The 5,640-nt window shown below is 31.8% G+C and overlaps 1 long non-coding RNA gene across 1 annotated transcript; it reads right to left on the bottom strand.

Moving 5' to 3' along the window:
- Positions 1-513: 513 nt before the first annotated feature.
- LOC143049144 (uncharacterized) lies at positions 514-5,324 on the bottom strand. The gene is made up of 4 exons (XR_012970088.1): positions 5,212-5,324; positions 4,386-4,507; positions 2,412-2,623; positions 514-1,600 (listed from the first exon to the last, which is right to left on the bottom strand). It is a non-coding gene; the product is annotated as an uncharacterized LOC143049144 (long non-coding RNA).
- Positions 5,325-5,640: the final 316 nt, after the last annotated feature.

Below are 5,640 nucleotides of genomic sequence, written 5' to 3' on the forward strand. Positions count from 1 at the left end.
AATCAATATTAAATCCAAAAATGCAATCTTTAGTGACTTGGCAACAATATCGTAACTGTATCGTGTAAATGAGTCTGTTAAAAGGTTTGGTTGATTTTGAGGTACATAACGTCAATTGATTGCTTGTATAGAATATTTCCATAACTGAAGAGACCAACGTATAAGATGTCTGAACGTTGATTTATATTTTTGTATGAGTTTCCCTCTGCCGATGATAAAATTTATACCACAGTATAATATACAACAACTAATGTTGACAAGATAATGTTATAGTGTGGTATACAGAACAGAGAAACCAGCGAAGAAACTAAGACTTACACTAAAACGAACGTAGCGGATTGAAAACATCAATATTATTCCAGGAATAGTTTTTTGATACCGTTGTCATAATTAGTTTTGTCAAAATAACAAAAAACACATATGTGTTCTTTTTTTTGGAATACTTACTTTATAAAAGTAAGGAGTAATGGTAAGAGTGCCAATGAGACAACTATCCATAAGGCTGTTTTGATTTTAAATTGTGTTTGTCATTGGAAATACCTGTATTGTAATATAATTGCATTATTTGATTTCTAGTGTCTTTATAATTAATTTCCATCTTCTTAGACGAAGTTGGTTTTAATTAACTATGATGTTTTCACTTTTGAATTTAGAGTAGTGCAAATAATAGGCCCTAAGGATAAACATGTCATACAATCTAACTCTCTTTCATCTTGTAATAGTTTTAAAACATTTGACTTTTCTACACTTTTCACAAGTATTCCATATTCCAAACTAAAAGACAAATTGAAAGAGTTGGTATTGCTTTGTTTCATAACAAACAATGGCCAACTTTGATACAAGTATCTTGTCTTAGGAAGGGATTAATCCCCCTTTGTAAAGGATCACTGATTCAAACAAAAAATTCTCTGAAACTGACATTATCAAGATGCTTGATTTCTTGATTGACAACATATTTGTTACGTTCTCCGAACGTGTTTTTCAACAGACTGTCGGCATTCCAATGGGAACAAATTTTGCCCCTCTTCTTGCCGACCTGTTTCTTTATTATCACGAGGCTGACTTCATTCAGGAACTTCTTAGGAAGAAAGATAAGAAGTTAGCGATATCCTTTAACTGTACTTTCCGCTATATAGATGATGTTCTTTCACTAAATAATTCAAAATTTGGTGACTATGTGAAACGCATCTATTCCACCGAACTATAGATAAAGGATACTACAGATACAGTTTAGTCGGCCTCATATCTTGACTTACATCTATAAATTGACAATGAGGGTCATGAAAACAAAATTTTTCGACAAAAGAGATGATTTCAGATTTCCAATTGTGAACTTTCCATTCTAAGTAGCAACATTCCAGCAGCACCTGCATACGGGGTATACATCTCCCAATTGATACGATATTCCCGTGCTTGCATTTCCTATCATGATTTTCTTGATAGAGGGTTGCTGCTCACAAGGAAGCTATTAAACCAAGAGTTCCAAATGGTGAAGTTGAAATCATCCCTTCGTAAATCTTACGGACGCCACCACGAGTTGGTTGACCGTTATGGAATAACCGTTTCACAAATGATATCGGATATGTTCCTTACATCGAAACTACAATAAAAAAAAGAATCAGAACAAATTGAATAGGTCTTTCCATGGAAAGGTGGAAAGACGTAATTACTTGAATTATAATGTTACGAGCATAAGGTGTGTTCACAATACATGAGCTCTATTATTGAATATATTACTTGTGTTAAATGAACTTTTCAAATATTTCGCATTGAGACAATAAAAAGACAACAGTAAATAAACTGTTGGCACAGCTTTTGGTTATTTTAATAGTAAATTGTAAATGTTTAATCCCAATGACAATATTTTAAAACATGTGAACTATGCAAAACATTCAAAGTTAATGAACCATGACTTTAAACCAAATAACCTCCAAAGACATTTAAATTGTTTATGTCTATCAAACTTAATACAAAATATCCTCATCCTCAGTGGTTACATAAACACTAACATATGCACACACTTTAACTCTGGCATAATACAAACATCAAAGTCAATGAAGTTTGATTGGGATGGGTTTATAATATCTCCGTGGAAAAGAAGACTTTTTACGGTGACCTATAGTTGTTAATGTCTGTTTCATTTTGGTCTCTTGTAGACAGTTGTCTCATTGGCAATCATACCACATCTTCTTTTGTATATTTGAAATGCTAATAATAACATTGGCCTAACATTAGTTGTTCCTCCTAAACTGATCTAATAACACAAATTTCAGCATGTGAACTATGCAAAACTTTCAAGATCAATAGTTCATCACCGAACAAGTGTAGCAAAATGATATCTATGAAATAGATATGTGACAATTCTTTTTCACATGACTCCAAATTTCATTGCCCTACCACAAGGACTTTACCTTAAACTGAGATCAACACGAACTTACACATTGTTGACGACGTCGACGTCGGAAACACCAATAATTCTGACTTTTTTAACTGCATCAGAACCCTGCTTGTCATTTGTGATTGATTCTGTCAGTGAATAAAAGGTGTGATATTGGTCGCAAAAACAAAATACGGGAAAGTGTTTCTTCAATCGACTCTTTTGTCTTCAATTATTATATCTGGTCTAAAAAAAAAAAAGCTTATGATGTGTAGACAATTTAATCTAAAACTATATAAAATTGAGAAAGGAAATGGTGAATATGTCAAAGCGACAACCACCCGACCATATATGTTTATATGTTACCTAAAATAATCAAGTCAAATTATCAATCAAATTAGAAAATGGAAAAAAAAATAATATCAAAATTTTGATTTAGGTATTTCTTTTAGTCATAAATAAGCTTTTGCATAAAATTATAAAAATGTTTGGCAAAATTATTGATGTCTTAACCAATTCAACCCAAAATTATATCCAACTGATAATTGCCAAATACTGTAAGTTTTAATCAGTCATGTACAAATAAAGGCAACAGTAGTATACCGCTGTTCGAAATTCATAAATCTATAGAGAGAAAAAAATCGAGTTACAAACTAAAACTGGGGGAAACGCATCTAATATAAGAGAACTAAGACACAACAGAAACAAACATTAAAATGTAACACACACATAAACGAACAATAATATAACAATGGACATTTCCCTGACTTGGTAAAGGGCATTTTAAGATAAAAAAAAATGGTGGGTTGAACCTGGTTTTGTGGCATGCCAAACCTCCCGCTTTAATGGCAATGTTAATTATAACATTAAAATGATAATATTACATGACAGGACTACAATACAAATAAATTGGAGAAAATATAGGACAGGAAAAACAAATGATAAATAGCCAACAACAGGTACCTGGTTAAAAATTGAAAACGCCAGACGCGCACCACCTTCACACAAGACTTACCAGAGGCGCCCAGATGGAAAAAGTTAGAAAACCAAAACAAGTACAAAGCTGAAAAGTACTGAGGATTAAAAGTTCTAAAAAGTAGACCAATACGACCAGGTTTATCCACCTGGGACAAGAACATCCTTATTATCAAGAATAATTATACTTTGGCACACAGTAAATTGTATGAAATGACTATATAATATACATGATTAAACTAAAGTAGTGACTAGCTACAGAACAAAAACGGATAAATACAAACCTTCACAGCCTTGTTAGCCATAACCAGTGTCACGCTCAAAATGACGTCACATTTGAATTTCTAAAACGAGTTCCCGAAATTAAGAAAGAATTTAGATGAAGTTCAAGATTAGATTTGTATGATTCTCTAACGTTTATTATAAACAGTGAAAATTACAGTACTAATTAATATCAAATTGTAGTAGTACATAGCTAATTAATTGTATTATTAAGCTATGTCGGTGTTATTCTGAATTAAACTGTAAACCAAATATATAGTGTAAATTTCGTTGATCCAAACAAAAATGAAGAAACGGAAAGTTCAACATTTTGTTTCAGATATTATTTTTAGATAATAAAAAAAGCATCTGTCCAAGTTTTTCTCAAATTCATTATATGTTTGGTAAAGTTATTGAATAAAATACCTTTAATAGTATTTAAGGATAAAAAAACACACACACCTTTAAAAAACGAAAATATAAAGCAACAAATAGCCTATGGTTCAGTGATTGTCGTTGGTTTATGTCTGTCATATTTGTTCGTTAAATAAACGTATATAGATAGCAGGATTTGTATTTGCGGCAGACACGCGTTTCGTCTACAAAAGACTCATCAGTGACACTCGAAAAAATAGTTAAAAAGGGCCAAAATAAAGGAGCATTGAGGACCAAAAATTCCTAAAAGTTTTGACAAATACAGGTAAGCTAATCAATTCTTGAGGTAAAAGGTCTTAGTAGTAGTATTTTTCATTCGAAATAATCAGTAACTTACCTTTTCTGTCGTTTCTCTTTTCATTGCTGCATCTGAAGTGTATCCGACTCAATTTTCTTGCTGCATCTGTAGTGTATCCGATTCACTTTTTCTTGATTATGCATGCATACTTGAATTCTGTTCTAAAAATGGATAGCCTGGGACATTTGCACTTTTTAATGGACATTTTGGTTTTTTTAAAGAACATTTGAGCTTTTTCTACAAGATATTTGCGCTTTATTTTACAGGACATTAGGTCTTTATAAACTTAAAAGTTCAGTTATCATAGTTTAAAGTAACTTCTGTGTAGAATATTCTTAACTATCAATCAAAGATTACCTGTGTCCACAGAACATGACCAAGGCGTGTTCGTCGGAAGTGGGATAGATTGATATCATGTTCTGTAGTTTTTACTTAAATCTCAAACAGCGAAAGCATTCATTGCTTACACCAACTTTATTTGATCTTCCGGGGATGATTGTCTCATTGGCAATCATATCTCCTTAGTATCCGCTCGACTCCTTTCGTCATTCAGTCCTTCCTTCTAAAATACATTGGGAATAAATATCGTAGAACTAAATGATGCTTATAATCCCACATCAAACTTGACTAGACATCTACAGTTTACACTGGATCATAAGATACCGAAGTCATAAGTCGAAAATAAACAAACATGGTAACACATTTAAAAAAAAAACCAAAAAGTAAAATGACAGCATAAAAAAAAATAGAAAACTGGAAACTGAGTAACACAAAAAAAAAAAAACCACCACAAAACCCAGTGATAATAAGTTACCAGCATAACACTTATTTAAATAATGTAAAAGAATTAATAAAGATAACTTACTATATAGATCCTAATATTGCATCTGAAATTTTTTTATGCTTTTCTGGATTTCAAATAAATTCGAAGACGTCATAAAAAAACAGATATTCTAGATGTGTCACACTATCTTTGCGCCTCTGTTTACTCCACGTCACGCATGGGTAAGTCTATATATTCTTTACATTTGTTTTTTTTTATATGAAAGTTTAAAAAAAATGTAATAAAAATATTGATGCGTATAATGTCTAAGATGTAGCACTGAATAACTTAACGGTGGTGTAACTTTCGCGTTCGCAGGACCAGAGACACTGTCTTAACAGTTTACATACAAATGTTCCTTTTAGTATTTTTACATGATTAAGAACATCTGTTTCAATTAACCTTCGTCACATCGTGTAATTAAGCAATTTTGTTTGTTTTGTCCATTTATTTAAGGCAATGATAGTTTTC

This window comes from Mytilus galloprovincialis, chromosome 1, assembly GCF_965363235.1.
Source record: "Mytilus galloprovincialis chromosome 1, xbMytGall1.hap1.1, whole genome shotgun sequence".
Taxonomy (NCBI): domain Eukaryota; kingdom Metazoa; phylum Mollusca; class Bivalvia; order Mytilida; family Mytilidae; genus Mytilus; species Mytilus galloprovincialis.